General features: G+C 43.2%; 1 protein-coding gene across 9 annotated transcripts in view; it reads left to right on the top strand.

Moving 5' to 3' along the window:
• Positions 1 to 17652, top strand: part of LOC139411607 (chromodomain-helicase-DNA-binding protein 9-like) — a 142007-nt gene that overhangs the window by 24459 nt on the left and 99896 nt on the right. The window contains exon 1 of one of the 9 annotated variants that reach the window (XM_071158186.1): positions 6666 to 6744. The exons of 7 other annotated variants lie outside the window; for them this stretch is intronic. The gene's annotated coding sequence lies outside the window, so the exon portion shown is untranslated. Of the gene's footprint in view, positions 1 to 6665; positions 6749 to 17652 lie in introns of those variants that run through there. One more of the 9 variants, XM_071158187.1, reaches the window with a different exon arrangement.

Raw genomic sequence — 17652 nt, 5'->3', positions numbered from 1 at the left:
GTGAGTGAGAAAGGGAGAGGGGGAGGGAGAGCGGATAGAGATGGATGGATGGAGGGAGTGAGTGAGTGAGAGAGAGAGGAGGGGGAGGGAGAGGGGATAGAGATGGACAGAGGGAATAGTGAGGGAGAGGAGGGGGAGGGAGAGGGGATAGAGATGGACAGAGCGAGTGAGTGAGGGACAGCTTGGGAAGGAGAGAGCGAGAGAGAAGGAGGGAGGCTAATGACAGACACAGTGAGAGGTAGAGAGTGCATTAGTGTGCTGCTCTGGCTCTGACAGGCACAAGGTGGATCCTGGGGCAGAGCTGGCCAGTAGCATAGCAACATCCATCCACACACCTCTCTTAGCCTGGCTCCACAGTGACGCAGACAGCCAGGCAAAGAGGACCGTCAGCAGCAGTCTGTACTGTATGTCAGACCTGGGTTCAAATACTATTTGATATTATGTTAAATACTTAAACTTTGCTTGATTAATGGAACCAATAGAATAGTCCCAAAACTACTAACCCCACCCATCTGGAACTCCAGGCAGGCTAAAGACTTCAAATGGTGTTTGAACCCACATCTGATCACCAGCAGCACAAGTGTGTCAGTTCCCTTCCATGGCCCTGGTGCTGGCACATGCAGCTCAGAACTCTCTCTGACTGGCTCTGTAAACTGTAAACAAGTGCACACACACACACACACACACAGCTACTCTGTGGTGAGTGGTGATTCACAAGTCGCTAGGTCTTTACCCCGTCTCTACAGCATAGCTCTGCTTCTCTCAACTCTACCACTTAGACTAACAGGTAGGCTGAATTTTTATTTTATTTGACCTTTATTTAACCAGGTAGGCCAGTTGAGAACAAGTTCTCATTTACAACTGCGACCTGGCCAATAAACAAACGTACAGACAATAACCCAATAGAAAAAAAATAGAAAAATCTATGAACAGTGTGCAAATTTAGTAAGATTAGGGAAGTAAGGCAATAAATAGGCCATAGAGGCGAAATTATTACAATTTAGCATTAACACTGGAGTGATCGATGACGATGTGCAAGTAGAAATACTCAAGCACAGACTGGTGTTTTGACCCAGCAGCCAATTTGTCCATCCGCTAATTGAAATGGGACATGGAACACCAGCGAACAGGCCCAGCTTCCCTACAGTCTGTGTCAACATTCACCCTTGTGTTGATGCTTATGGGTAGACTGCTCTATTCATATCCACTGGTGTGTGAAGAGCCAACAGATAGTGTGTTTGCTGAACAGGCAAGGCATCAGGGGATAGAGTGGTGCCCACCCCCCTGTCCTAGTCTCACTGCCTGTCTCTGGTCCTGTCTCACTCCCTGGTCCCGTCTCTGGCCCTGTCTCACTCCCTGGTCCTGTGTCTGGCCCTGTCTCACTCCCTGGTCCTGTGTCTGGCCCTGTCTCACTCCCTGGTCCTGTGTCTGGCCCTGTCTCACTCCCTGGTCCTGTGTCTGGCCCTGTCTCACTCCCTGGTCCTGTGTCTGGCCCTGTCTCACTCCCTGGTCCTGTGTCTGGCCCTGTCTCACTCCCTGATCCTGTGTCTGTCCCTGTCTCACTCCCTGTCTCTGGCCCTATCTCACTCCCTGGTCCTGTGTCTGGCCCTGTCTCACCCCATGGCCCTGTGTTTGTCCAGCGATTAATATGCAAACCATAATCCAAAGAAACAGTCCAAAAAGGAGAGGTTTTTACATTGCAAAAAGTGAAGAAAAAAAATTAATCCCATGAGAGGTACCGGATCCGGACAAATATGTCCCGGAACGAAACATCCTCTCATGGGATGACATTTTTTTTCTCACTTTTTGCAATGTAAAAATTTGAATAAAAGCAATCAAAGTTAATTCAAGTTGTCTCTTCGTTAGTTATCCTACCCCCCACCCCCCAGCCCGGGCCTGATTTGGGTTGGGCTTATGGTTTGTGCAAAATTGTAACCCATGTTTGAGACCAACGCGTGGCTGTGCCTGTGTGAGATGCGCGCCTGTGTCTCTCACAGAACTGGAGCGAGATTCACTTTCTATGATCTCTCTCCCTCTCTGCTCTGATAGACATGAATGAGCCTGCAACGCTGATCTCTCCAGCGTTGCACTTCATCATTTATTTCCTTATAGAATCATAGCCGTGCGAAGGGTTCTGGAGGAGCTGCAGCACCCCTGATACATTTAAATACATTTGCCAAAGTTATAGAGTTACTGCTGTCTGTTCAGAAAGAAATTAAATAATTCAGAATAGCCTAGTACACCATGAGAAAGCATATCATTTAGCCACAGAGGAACATCATCAGCGTCTTTAAAAAAAAATATGCCTAACTGTGATATGTAACCCAATAACAAGGCATAGCCTACAGTTTGAACGTGCGGGAAATCGGTCAGTTAATAAACAGCATGCAGACAAAAAAAATGCCTTTTGCAATACTTCAAATAGAATCGCTGGAAAACACAGATTGGAAAGCAAATGGCTACTGCTGAAAAGAGAAGACTCCAAATAGACCTATTGTTTACAAAGTAAAACGAGAGAGAGGCTTTTGGCACGAGCGCATCGGCCATCACCAGCCAGTGAGCTGCGCATCATTGGGTGAGTCGGTGAAACAGGAAAGCATTTTTAGGACTATAATTTCTTTCTCACATTGTAACCTACAATATGTGTCTCCACACACCTAGGCCTGGACTATTGATGGATTCAAGACAGGGTCATTTTTATTGATTTCAGTTTGTCAGTGTCAAAGTAGCCTGTCACTTCTGTCATTTGTGTGGTATTATGGTGCTTTCATGACAACTGGGAACTCTGGGGAAAAAACTAAGTCAAATCATGACTTTTTCAGGTCGGAAAGTCGGAGCTCTAGAAAGAGGCCTGAGTTCCCAACTTGGAATTCCGAGTTGGATGACCTTTCAAATCAAATTTTCCCATTCGGAGCTTGTTTTTTTTCCCCCCGAGTTCCCAGTTGTCTTGAACACACTGAAGTCGGAAGTCAGAGATTTCCCAGTCCCGAGTTCCCATGTTTTGAATGCGGCATTAAAAAGATTCTGCCAAAATCTCCAGTCAAATGATGTAGAATTGCATGAAATGCGTTTATAAAAGTACATTTTATTCCCAGATCCTAGGCCACTAAAAATGTTATCCATGTGTGCAACTTCTTCTGTAAGTGCCTCTAGTCTACTGATCTATACCACTACACAAATGTGGTGATATGCATGCAATGCTTTACTATAAGGGATTTTCTTCTTTCTGTAATGTGTTCTGGTACCTCAGAGGTCCCTAGATCACCACCCTCTCGCGCTCACATTTTGTTCCGGCACCTCCCGATTGACAAATGAAGCACTGTGTCTGTACCTAGCCTGCACTGCATGTGGCTAATTAGGATTTCCGTCTGTCTTTAATGATGGAGACCTGGATGGATTCTGTCTTGTTCTTGAGGCCCAGCCATGATCAATGCTGCTCTGGTCCTCTTGCCGAGATAGCAAGCAAATGTTTTGCATTGCACATTATCACTATTAATGAATAATATGTTTTTTCACCCCAGTACTATAAAGTAGGGCTGGGCGATATGGCCAAAATATCATTTCACAATATGTTTCACATTTTTGACGATATTTGAGGTTTTTGAATGTTGGAATGTAGTGGGCACTTTGAAAACAGTGTTGTTTGACATAACAACAAATGAAAAAGCCAGGGAGTGGTTATTGTGACACATGGGAGGAACCAAAGTGTTGGTCAGTGTTTCCTAGTGGACCCTAATTAATGTTACATTAAATGTTTTCTCTTACTGTAGCTTTGATATAGCTAAAATATTCATGCTTTACCAATTCTTCTCTGATTTTAGAATATACCGTTGCACAAACAATGTGCTGATGTAGGCCTACACCAGCACTGGTATCAGGCTGTATTAGCTAGCTTTCTACCTACGTTTGCTGGCTAACTAGCCAACTAACTAGCAATTAGTATTAGCAGCTAACATAATTTATTTTAGCCACAACTTGCTAAGAAAAGACAAACTAGCTGTTTGCAGACAGTAAGATATATGCAGACTGTCACTGCAAGTGGTTGTTGTGACTCGTGGTAGCGCAAAAACTGTTCTGCTTGAGTGACAAGATGTGGGGCTTGGTGTGTGTGGAAGGAGAGAGGGAGAGAGATGACTCAAGTAGCAAACGGATTAAACTGCCATTATTACACGCGGCGGAGTGGCGTAACACATTTAACAAACCAAACGATAATATATAGCTTTACAAGGTAAAGTAAAAACCCAAACCGGTCCGTGCATCAATACCGGTATATAATAAAATATGGTATACCACCCATCCCTAGTCTCCAGCCAGTTGTAGGCCTAGACCTTGGGAGCTAGTGCTTGGCTGTGACATGGGCTGGTTCTGTTCACTGTTAGTCACACAGAGAGTGACTTCTAGACAGAGGGCCTTTGTTCCCAGTCATTGTGAAGACAGCAGTATGATAAAGGGTGTTGGAACTGGATATGAAAGGGCCTGGTTGGATATGGTCATACCAAGGCAATTTGAATTAGTCTATGCTTGGTCTGTTCGAAGATGTACTCAGTGTGCCTATGTACAGCACACTGCCATAGGGTTATCGATGGGACAGGCACAACCCTTTAGAGTAGTAATAACCTGATTCAGTATTTTTCTAAATAGAGACAATTTTATAGACCAGGGTTTCACAAACTCGGTCCTGGGCACTGCCTGGGTGCATGTTTTGGTTTTTGCCCTAGCACTACGCCGCTGATTCAAATAACCAAGTCATCATCATGTTTTGGTTTTTGCCCTAGCACTACGCCGCTGATTCAAATAACCAAGTCATCATCATGTTTTGGTTTTTGCCCTAGCACTACGCCGCTGATTCAAATAACCAAGTCATCATCATGTTTTGGTTTTTGCCCTAGCACTACACCGCTGATTCAAATAACCAAGTCATCATCATGTTTTGGTTTTTGCCCTAGCACTACACCACTGATTCAAATAACCAAGTCATCATCATGTTTTGGTTTTTGCCCTAGCACTACACCGCTGATTCAAATAACCAAGTCATCATCATGTTTTGGTTTTTGCCCTAGCACTACACCGCTGATTCAAATAACCAAGTCATCATCATGTTTTGGTTTTTGCCCTAGCACTACACCACTGATTCAAATAACCAAGTCATCATCATGTTTTGGTTTTTGCCCTAGCACTACACCGCTGATTCAAATAACCAAGTCATCATCATGTTTTGGTTTTTGCCCTAGCACTACACCGCTGATTCAAATAACCAAGTCATCATCATGTTTTGGTTTTTGCCCTAGCACTACACCGCTGATTCAAATAACCAAGTCATCATCATGTTTTGGTTTTTGCCCTAGCACTACACCGCTGATTCAAATAACCAAGTCATCATCAAGCTTTGATTATTTGAATCAGCTGTGTAGTGTGAGGGGGAAAAAACAAAACATGATGATGAGCTGCTGTGCAGTACAGCAGGTGCCTCCTGTCTGACTCAGTGCATCAGTGGTTTAGGTTTATTCTGTGACTCTCCCTCTCCCCTCACCCCCTCCTCTGGCCTCTGGGGGCGTTGAAACTAGAGTGGTGGTGGTGGTGGTGGGGGGGGGCGTGTGTGAGGCCGACTCAGCTGAGGGTGTCTGTGGCTGTGGGCCCCCACTGAATTGCTGTCTTTGTTGCTTCCTGACCTTCCTGGGTGAAGTTTATGTAACTCCCAGCCAGCCAGCCAGGCAGAGAGTGCTGCAGTCAGCCTTGAAACCTGACACCAAGTCACTGCTCTACTCCCGAGCAGGAGGGGGAGGGGTTCCTGCCACGGGAAACCTGCCCTCCATGAGGCTGAGATATGATTGGCTGTTTCTCTGGCTGCTGCTGGTTCTCTCTCTGGTCTGTAGGTCTATCAGTCTCTCTTGATCTCTCAATTCAATGTTCAATTTAAGGGGCTTTATTGGCATGGGAAACATATGTTTACATTGCTGAAGCAAGTGAAATAGATAATAATCAAAAGTGAAATTAACAATAACAAATTGACAGTAAACATTACACTCCAAAAGTTCCAAAATAAAAAATACATTTTAAATGTCATATTATCTCAATATACAGTGTTGTAATAATGTGCCAATAGTTAAAGTACAAAAGGGAAAATAAATAAACATAAATATAGGTTGTATTTACAATAGTGTTTATTCTTCACTGGTTGCCCTTTTCTTGTGGCAACAGGTCACAAATCTTGCCGCTGTGATTGTAAACTGTGGTATTTCACCCAATAGATATGGGAGTTTACCAAAATGTATTTGTTTTCAAATTATTTTTAGGTCTGTGTAATGTGTCTCTAATATGGTCATACATTTGGCAGGAGGTTAGGAAGTGCAGCTCAGTTTCTACCTCATTTTGTGGGCAGTGTGCACATAGCCTCTCTCTCTTTCTCTCTCTAGCTCTTTCTGACTGCCTCTCTTTCTGACTGCCTATCTCTCTCTTTATGACTGTCTCTCTCTGTTCCCCCAGTCATCCGGCCTCATCGGCCTGCTGGTAGTGGAGGCCTGCCAGGAGTGGGTAGGATCTAGTGGGGGGGTCAAAGGTGAACAGGAAGTCAACTCTATTTAAAGTGGGGAGGTCTTGGCTGTGGACGGAAGGGGCGGGCTGTGTACGGACACTAGAGGAGGAAATGGGTGGCTAGTTTGTAGAGGGAGGGGTGAGAGAGTTGTACTTGGATTTAGCCTAGACTGTGAGGAGCATGTGGGAGCCTTGCCAGCCCCAAACTGCACAGTAGGTCTGAATAAAAACCCATTCTCTTTTATTCTGCATTTTTTCTCTCTCTCCCCCGCTCACAGGGGATTAAATAGCTTTGACTATGTTGGCTGGCTAGGGGTTTGGAGAGGAGCGTGCGATAGCCAGCGGGTTCAGTGCTAACATGAGGTTTTGTGTGAGAGGAATGTGAGGGGTGACACAACCCAACATAACCTCTTCCTTGAGCTGCAGTCAGGTTAACCTTTCACTGGCTGACAGGAATGAACTCAGCTCAATCACCAGGCAGCCCGCTGAACGCTAGCCTGCCTAGCATAGTCTGTCTCTGGGGAGAGAAAGTGGAGAACAGATTTACACAGTCTGCTCTACAGGGACTCTAATGAGACTTTCAGTGGCTCTCATTCAGTTAGACTTAGTTTAGCACTAAATAGGGAACCCAGCACTAAATAGGGCAGGGGGAATAGGGGAAAGGCATTTGGACTGTGGATCATGCCATTATGCTTTTAGCCAGCAGAACCGGCCCGCTTGCTTACAGCTGTGCTAGGGTCGGACAGCATGACTGTGTAGATCAAGACACCGGGGAGTTAGCGTGAGATATGGCTCAGAAAACCTACCTCAATATAGGGATGAGAAATGCAGTGCACTCAAAATTGTCCCATTAACCCAACTGTTACACCGGGAAGTTTGAACGACTGCTAGTTTTTCTGGAAAGCTGCCCTTTTCGTCCCCATGCTAGTTAGCAGAAGCCACATCAGCCATTTTGAAATAGCGCTAGAATGTAAGTTGATCATCAAACGATAGTCAGCCAATCGGGCTCCGTGCAAACTACGTCATCGAGCTGTGGAAATGTCAAAATAAAAGTTGCGGAGGGCCTCCTGGGTGGCGCAGTGGTCTAGGGCACTGCATCTCAGTGCTAGCTGTGCCACCAAAGACTCTGGGTTCGTGCCCAGGCTCTGTCGCAGCCGGCCGCGACCGGGAGGTCCATGGAGCGACGTACAATTGGCCTAGCATTCCGGGTTACGGAGGGTTTGGCCGGGTTGGGATATCCATGTCTCATCGCGCACCAGCAACTCCTGTGTCGGGCCGGGCGCAGTGCGCGCTAACCAGGTCACCAGGTGCATATTGGTGCGGCTGGCTTCCAGGTTGGATGCGCGCTGTGTTAAGAAGCATTGCGGCTTGGTTGGGTTGCGTTTCGGGGGACGCATCGCTTTCGACCGTCGTCTCTCCCAAGCCCGTACGGGAGTTGTAGCGATGAGAAAAGATAGTAACTATTAACAACTGGATACCACGAAATTGGGGTAAAAATTAAATAAATAAATAAATAACAAACAAAAAATTAAAAGTTGCGGTTGGGGAATGGTTTATTATATTGCCACATTCAAAAACACTGGAAATTCTGACATTTCAGAATTCACTGCGTTCAAGACAACTGGGAACTCAGAAATGTTTTTTGAGTGGTCATCCAACTGGAATTCCAAGTCGGACACTCGGGCATCTTTCTAGAGTTCCAAGTTGTTTTGAAAGGACCATAGGTCAAACTTTACCAAAACTATGGATGCTTTTCTGAAGTACAATAATTAATTGGTAATCCATGTCATTGCTGTCAAGGGTGGATTAACAAAGGCAATAAACAGCCACACACTAGAAAGTTGTTGTGTTTGTCTTTCAATAATTTATTTCTTTGTTCCAACAATTTTGCCTTTGTTAATGCACTCTTGACAACATTGACATAGCCAATTATCAATAAATGATTACCAATTAATTATATTATGGTACAGCCATAGTTTTGGGAGAGTTTGACATATACAAAGCCATTCCCCACACAACTTTTATTTTGACATTATAACAGCGCGACGACGTAGGCTGACTATCCTTTGTTGTTCAACACACGTAGCAGGAGGAGGAAAGGGAAGCGTTCTGGAAAAGTAGCAGTTATTCAATCTTGTAACAGTTGGGATAATAGCACAACTAGGAATACAACTCGTTTCTCACCCCTGGATTGAAGTACATTTTCCAAGCCGGCTCCACTGTGTCCTGATCTACACAGTCGTGCTGTCCGACCCTAGTGCAGCTATAAGTAAGCAGGTCGCATCTTCTGGCTAATTGTGCTTTATGTGTCGGCTATACTTCACACAGTGTGCCTCTTTTGCCTTTATGTCTAAGGAACACTTGTTGGTTTGTGTTAGCTTAGCTATTCCATGGAGATGACAGTTGCTTTATGTGTGTGTGTGATAGTTAGTTAGTTTGTGATTTTTCACACAGGAGTCTCAAAGCGATCAGACAGGTTTGTCAGGTAGCTGCTGGTTCCTAGCCGGGTATGTTCACTGGTTTCCATGGCGCTGGGCCCTGAGTCAAGGGTTTGTTTACACAGAGAAACACTTTATTTCACAACATTACACTGACTCTGTGGAAAGGGACAAAATGTAGGCTAACACTATCCTCTGTCTGCCTTGGATAAAGTTTAGTTTTATACCTCTAGTCTACAACACATGCAGTTGGCCTACTGTCACTAACCATGCACACTATGACTCATGTTTACAGAGACTGCTGCCACCATTAAGTTAATGTTTTAACATTTCAAAGTACAAAATGGAGGGTTGCTCTTTTCTCTCAGAATGTTGTAGGCATACGTCCTGCTTGGATGACCAAGGTGAATATGTTGGAAGAATCCTGTGAATTCCTTCCTATTTAACTCAATCCTCTGCTGCTCAGTGCAATTACTAGGCTGCAGGTTTCAATGTTTTCACTGGCCTATTGGTCTGTGGCATTTGGCCTTCATATACATTAAATCAATCTTTGTGGAATGTTGAATCACATGGTTGTTTTCACTATACTGCCACAAAGCTGCTGTTATTTTGTATGCCCTCTCCTCAAGACTGTCCTGTCTGCTGAGTTGTCATTATGAAATGCTTAGTGTTGTGGCGTGGATCATTCATTTTATTTATAGACTTTCTTAACATCCCTGCTCAGAACAGAACTACACGTCTGTCTGTTGTCCTCAGTTGAATGTGTGTGGCCATAGTTGGGAGATTCCAAGCCAGCTTAGGCAGATTTTTTTTCCCAACGATCTGATTGTTCTGTCAATTCTCACATTAGAAACTTAATTGGGAGGAAGGATGCAGGACATGCTTTTAACATTTGAACCACAAACCCTTTTCTAGAAAATTGGCAATTTTAGGCCCTTTTTTAGACCTATACATGCCTCCTGTAAGACCTTATGATCTGTACATGATACAGACAACATCTTGCTGTCATTATACTTTTTATAGTGTTATCTCAAATGTGGAGTATGTGTGTAACCTTTATTTAACTAGGCAAGTCAGTTAAGAACAAATTCTTATTTACAAGGACGACCTACCGGGGAACTGCCTCGTTCTGGGGCAGAAGGAGAGATTTGTACCTTATCAGCTTGGGGATTCGAACCTGCAACCTTTCGGTAACTGTTCCAACGCTCTGACCACTAGGTTACATGCCGCCCCTAGATTCTGGAGAAAAAAAACAAAAAACATTAATTTATTCAACATAAAATATAAATATCTCAAAAGTACCCTTTTTGATTTTGCTTATTTTTTAAAACATATTGTTTAGAACAATGTACTTGTCAAAAATGTCACATTTCCAGAGAGAGCTCTCTTGTACTTTTGTAGATATGATCAATTTTATATGTAGAAATGTACATTATAGGTCATTAACCAATCACAGCCCTTTCAATCCATTTTCCCATTCACTGTGTTGGCGGTGCTCATAAAATATATCACAACTTCAGAATTAGCAGAGAACCCACTGGAAATGTCATGTACTTGTAAAGGGTACTTTAGAGATATTCATATGCATGTTTTTTATATTGAATGAATTAATGTGAAAATGTGTATTTCAGAATCTAGACATTCTCCATTTGTTAGAGTCTCTATAAGGAGTATAATGAACCAATTTGTTGTCTGTATCATGTACGGTTCAAGGATCATAAGGTTTTACAGGAGGCATGTATAGGTCTAAAAAGGGGTCCTAAAATGTCCACTTTCATCATGATTTAAATGTAAAAAGTAAAAAGCATGTCAAGCATCCTTCCTCCCAATAAAGTTCATACAGTGGGGCAAAAAAGTATTTAGTCAGCCACCAATTGTGCAAGTTCTCCCACTTAAAAATATGAGAGAGGCCTGTAATTTTCATAATATGTACACTTCAACTATGACAGACAAAATGAGAAAAAAAATCCAGAAAATCACATTGTAGGATTTTTTATGAATTTATTTGCAAATTATGGTGGAAAATAAGTATTTGGTCACCTACAAACAAGCAAGATTTCTGGCTCTCACAGACCTGTAACTTTTTCTTTAAGAGGCTCCTCTGTCCTGCACTCGTTACCTGTATTAATGGCACCTGTTTGAACTTGTTATCAGTATAAAAGACACCTGTCCACAACCTCAAACAGTCACACTCCAAACTCCACTATGGCCAAGACCAAAGAGCTGTCAAAGGACACCAGAAACAAAATTGTAGATCTGCACCAGGCTGGGAAGAATGAATCTGCAATGGGTAAGCAGCTTGGTTTGAAGAAATCAACTGTGGGAGCAATTATTAGGAAATGGAAGACATACAAGACCACTGATAATCTCCCTCGATCTGAGGCTCCACGCAAGATCTCACCCCGTGGGGTCAAAATGATCACAAGAACGGTGAGCAAAAATCCCAGAACCACACGGGGGGACCTAGTGAATGACCTGCAGAGAGCTGGGACCAAAGTAACAAAGCCTACCATCAGTAACACACTACGCCGCCAGGGACTCAAATCCTGCAGTGCCAGACGTATCCCCCTGCTTAAGCCAGTACATGTCCAGGCCCGCCTGAAGTTTGCTAGAGAGCATTTGGATGATCCAGAAGAAGATTGGGAGAATGTCATATGGTCAGATCAAACCAAAATATAACTTTTTTGTAAAAACTCAACTCGTCGTGTTTGGAGGACAAAGAATGCTGAGTTGCATCCAAAGAACACCATACCTACTGTGAAGCATGGGGGTGGAAACAGTTTTTCTGCAAAGGGACCAGGACGACTGATCCGTGTAAAGGAAACAATGAATGGGGCCATTTATCGTGAGATTTTGAGTGAAAACCTCCTTCCATCAGCAAGGGCATTGAAGATTAAATGTGGCTGGGTCTTTCAGCATGACAATGATCCCAAACACACCGCCCGGGCAACGAAGGAGTGGCCTCGTAAGAAGCATTTCAAGGTCCTGGAGTGGCCTAGCCAGTCTCCAGATCTCAACCCCATAGAAAATCTTTGGAGGAAGTTGAAAGTCCATGTTGCCCAGCAACAGCCCCAAAACATCACTGCTCTAGAGGAGATCTGCATGGAGGAATGGGCCAAAATACCAGCAACAGTGTGTGAAAATCTTGTGAAGACTTACAGAAAACGTTTGACCTCTGTCATTGCCAACAAAGGGTATATAACAAAGTATTGAGAAACTTTTATTATTGACCAAATACTTATTTTTCACCATAATTTGCAAATAAATTCATAAAAAATCCTACAATGTGATTTTCTGGAATTTTTTTCTAATTTTGTCTGTCATAGTTGAAGTGTACCTATGTTGATAATTTCAGGCCTCTCTCATCTTTTTAAGTGGAAGAACTTGCACAATTGGTGGCTGTCTAAATCCTTTTTTGCCCCATTTGTATGTGAGAATTGCCAGAACAATCTGAGATAGCAAAAATATTTTCTGCCGACGTTGGGGTGCAATTTCTCAGTTGCAGCACTGATGTCTGCTTTTTTTACTGCTAGCAACCTGCCTTCTCCTGATTTAACTTCTTATTATGGAGAACTATAGCATGGCAATGAACCCACCAATTGCTAATTTGCATGCATAAATCATACTATTTTGTATATTACCTCCAGGCAATGCTGGTTAATTTCTCAGTTCTCAAGCAAGGAATAGGCCTATGTTTAGAAATTTATGAAAATCCCTTTTGTCTAAATTATGTGATAGAGGCAATTTGAAAATCCTTTCCCTCTCGTGTCCCTGCCTGTGTTTCTGGGATGGTTTTCATCCTCCCTGTCTCTTCCTCGCCCCCCACACAGCCATTCCTTCGCACAGGCCCCTGTCTCCCTCTGCTCTGTCCTGCTCTGGAGGAGGAAGTTAAACCCAGCCTTTCTCTCTCTCACTGTTTGTGACGTGTGTGTTTGTGTCTGTGTGTGTTTGTGCTTTTGTGTGTAAATTTGCTTATGATCTGTGTGTGCGTGCACAACACTCATGTGTATGCATGCACAGCTGTCTCAGTATGCACTTGTGTGTGTGCCTGCGTGCGTGTGTGTATCTCCTAGCCAGCAGCTATACTCCTTTCCAGAGCTTCAATAATGAAGGAACTGTAAAGGTCTAACAGTGATGTGAGCCCCCTGCTGTTTCCCCCACCTACACCTCTCTACTCCATCATAGCCAAACGCCAGTGGAGGCTGCTGAGAGGAGGACGGCTCATAATAATGGCTGGAATGGGGCCAATGGTTCCTATGGAACCACGAGTCCGTACTCCCCATTTATGGTGCCACCAACCACCTGTGCCTAATGTTGCAGACCCATAGGGACCTCCACCCTGGCTCTGCGCTCTGAAGCTCATAGTTCCAATTATACATTGAGTCTTGGGGGTGCCCAACATCGCCTGTGGGTGCCTATGACCATATATTTGACAATTGTGGGGGAACACCCATTGATAGATGTTTTCATTCTTATGTTCTCCTGAATCAGCTCAGTCCATCATAGAGGGCCATGCAGTCTGCTGGGAGCTATGCTGAAATGAACCTGTCGGTCAGGCTGACAGATGATGGGGCTGTGGTTACACTGTTACATCTAGTGATTGTGGAGGAGAAATCCTCTAGATGAATTGGCTCTCAGTTTCTCTCTCATTTTTATCACACACACACACACACACACATATACACACACACAGATCTGCCTATGCCAGCCTTAAAATGCCCTCTTAAATTTGCTTGACTGCACCGCTCTCTCTCTCTCTCTCTGAACAAGCAGTAAAGATGAGTTGGTCTAAGCCAGTTGTTCACAGTTGGTTTTGCCTCGGGACCCAAATTGAACCAGGTTGTCTCAGTTACGAGCCAATATTCGCATCGTGAAAAAGAATATCCAAAATATAATATGGGAAACAATTTTGAATGCTCTATTGATAGTACCGTAATTTCCGGACTATAAGCCGCTACTTTTTTTCCCACGCTTTGAACCTCGCGGCTTATACAATGACGCGGCTAATTTATGGATTTTTCCCGCTTTCACAAGATTCATGACCCCAAAAAACTGAGCACCGTCACATAATGTGACGTAAATCGAGCACGCTCAAACTTCCCATCATTCTGATTACGGTAGTCATTTTGTCACCCTCATCATGGCAAAGACACGGAGAAATGCATATGATGCAGCTTTTAAGTTGAAGGTGATCGATCTGGCTGTTGGAAAAGGGCTGCTGCACGGGAGCTTGGCCTTAATGAGTCGATGACGTTGGAAACAGCAACGTGAGGAACTGACGTGTTCAGTGGGAGGCTTGGATGACAAGTGGGGAGAAATCCTTCGAAGAGCAACTTATGGTCAAGTCTGCCAGTGGGTCCTGACAGCGTGGAGCATTGTCAAAAAATCCACTATCATCAACGGGTTTGGAAAGGCTGGACTGCTGTGTGTTGAAGAGGGCAGCATGAGCTCAGCGGGGAATTTGCCTCCGGATGAAAGTGACGAGAGCGACAATGAAAATGATCCAACATCGGATGAAGCAATTCTGAGGCTATTCAACTCCGACACCGAAGGAGATGACTTCAGTGGTTTCAGAGCACAGGAGGAGGAAGATAGTGACCAATGACTTTCTTGGTAGGCTACTGTTTACTGCTATTTTTTTAATTTTTGTTACAAGCCGTGTTTAGTTTAAAAGCCTATTTATTTTTGTTACAAGCCGTGTTTCGTTTAAAAGCCTATTTATTTTTGTTACAAGCCGTGTTTCGTTTAAAAGCCTATTTATTTTTGTTACAAGCCGTGTTTTGTTTAAAAGCCTATTTATTTTTGTTACAAGCTGTGTTTCGTTTAAAAGCTTATTTATTTTTGTTACAAGCTGTGTTTCGTTTAAAGGCTGTGTAAAGTTCATTTGTTTCAATGTACCGGTAGGCACCTGCGGCTTATTTATGTACAAAATACGTTTTTTTTTTTTTTATTCAGTGGGTGTGGCTTATATTCAGGTGAGCTTAATAGTCCAGAAATTACGGTACATGTATCAATTATATGAAAAGGAAACAACATTCCCACCTCTTTCATTGTCAATAATTACATGGACAGAATGTTAATAAATATGTTGAAAACAGAATGTTGAAGAATGTTAATAAACTCACTGGTTTGAGACCCAAATACCGCTGCTAATAGCTCTATATTGAAAATGCTGTGATTGAAGACAATTTGTTCAGAGATTATTTTAAAATGTAAGTTCATTATAATTTCTACACACTTTCTACCGGGTTTAAATTGGTTAAGTTCAGACTGGACAATCTTTTTCATTTATATTTCATTTTTTGCTCAGACATCCTGCGCGAGACCCATTCAAAACCTCCCACAACCCAAATTAGTTGAGAATCGCTGGTCTAAGCCCTAAGGGAACCACTGTTGTTAGAATCCCCTCCCCGGTAAGTAGGCTGCTCATACTGTGCTAATGAGAGATACAGCATCATCTTCAATGACCCCAGACTGCCCTCTTCCCTCTGTCACCCCTCTGCTATCCTATAGAATCCCTAACGACCAGGCCCAAACTACCTTACCTTACCCTGCCCAGTCCCAGTCCATCCATGAACCACTCCTATCACCATCCCTCTCAGAGATGCAAATGGCCATCGCATCCCTCTCTTAATGAAATGAAGGAGTCAGTTAACTGAATGACTAATGGCAAGCTAATAGGTGGCTGTTAGTAAAGCTTCTTCATTGGGAGCTATTTGAGGATGTGTAATGGGTGTGATGGTGCAGCCCTCTCTCTCTGCCATGGCAGGTACGGCTAATGATATCATAACCTATGTGAATTGCTAATCGCTGCATTTGCAAGGAATTAACATGCCAAGCTGTGTGTGTGTGTGCCTGTGTGTGTGTGTGTGTGTGCATGTGCCTGTGTGTGTGTGTGCAAGTGCCTGCGTGTGTGTGTGTCTTGGCCTGGGCCTTAGAGCTTTCTGGGTAATAACTATAAATATCTCCAACAGACCAGAGAGGGAAGCCAACACACACAGCCTAGTGTACTAGGAGTGTGTACTTGGTTGAAGCTATAGTTCTCCTGTGTATAGATCTACAGTGTTTAATACCATTATACCACCTAGTAGTGTAAATGCATTTCTTAGGAAATGAGGCCTAGGCTTATACAGTATAATATGTAACTTTGGAATGGGAACATAATGTTATTCATGTTTATACCATGGCATTGTTGAATACTTGTTTCTGATTGGCTTGAAGGGCATTCTAGAGTGTGTTATTTTAGTGATAATGCCGAGAAGCCGGTGTTTGGAGGATATATTGGCGCTGGTGTTGTCAGGCCCGAGACCAAGCCAATATATCCTCTAAACACCGGCTTCTTGGGCATTATCACTTTTATACAACCAGTTACCAACATATTCAAATAATGATTGACAAATTTTCATTAAAAACATTTTAATGAATTTATTCATACTATTTCATCCTTCCACAAGATATAGTCCCGACACAAATCTAGGGTTGCTACCCATGCCGGCTGGTCGTTTGTTCTATCGGTTCGGTTGCCAGAGACGCGACTCAGTCGTTCTGTCTTTTTGTTCTGTATCTACAGTATGGACGCGACCCAGTTGTTCGTTCTAAATGTTCCATTGCCATAATGGCTGGTAAAGTTCTTATCTCTTGCTTGCTAGTTAGCCAACTACGGCTAACTTAGTCACGTCAAAAAGTGCAGCCAGAATAACAGCAAAGTAGCTTCATTTGCATTTGTTTACACTGTTTTCTAGTGACATTTATTTGAACACATCCATAACAATGAGTTAATGAGGCAGGATTTTTCCTGGCATAGAAAATGTGCTCACTCGTCAGGACACTGTTGTTCAGAGGAGCAAGCCAACAACACAGCTAACACAATCACCTCAAATTGAATCTGGAAAGACTGCGAACTAGCTTCACTTTTTACATTTTTTCAATTTACTTTTCTTTGTATATATCCATAAAATTATGCCAGCTTCCTCATGATTTCGACTGGCTGAAAAACGCTGCCTGTGTGTCTGTCTCGTCCCGACTCCAGACACGTTCATTACTATGGGACAGCTGGAGATTGAATTTGAATATTGAAGCAATGTTGCAAATGTCGGAGAGACAGACAGCAAGGTTTATACAAATCTCCACTGTTGAAAACTAAATGTTAGTCTAAAATAAATGTGAGAATGTCTAGATGCTTTTCATAGTGGAGATTAAGTTTATAAATTGCTTGGCTGGGTTGACGAGACAGTGAATTGCGCAGTCAGATGGAACAGAGTAATTAGGCATTTTAACTTCATAGATTTAACCGGTGGTAACTTGTGGAATAGACACCAAATGGAATGCGGTTTTAACCAATCAGCATTCAGGATTAGACCCACCCGTTGTATAATTCCTTATATTAGCGCGGTAGAACTGAATGGCTATAGTTCATTCTTACATGTTCTATGTTTGAGCTGCTTTTTAAATCAAAACTTGAATTGAAAACTTTACTGGCATTGTTGAATCAGATTTTCATAATGGCAAGCTAGGACTGATGGTTTGGTTAGCTAAACTAACAAGTTTCTTTGAGCGGCAAATGTGTTAAATTATAGCCGTGGTATAAAAGAGATAATTGAAGAGGGGCTATGCGTTCTCAGGAAAATAATGCAACTCTGTTGAAGGTCAGTTTCACTTCGCTAGCGCATTTTGGAACACACCT

Source organism: Oncorhynchus clarkii, chromosome 6 (genome assembly GCF_045791955.1).
Source record: "Oncorhynchus clarkii lewisi isolate Uvic-CL-2024 chromosome 6, UVic_Ocla_1.0, whole genome shotgun sequence".
NCBI classification, from domain to species: domain Eukaryota; kingdom Metazoa; phylum Chordata; class Actinopteri; order Salmoniformes; family Salmonidae; genus Oncorhynchus; species Oncorhynchus clarkii.
This window is presented reverse-complemented; position numbering and strand designations above follow the sequence as displayed.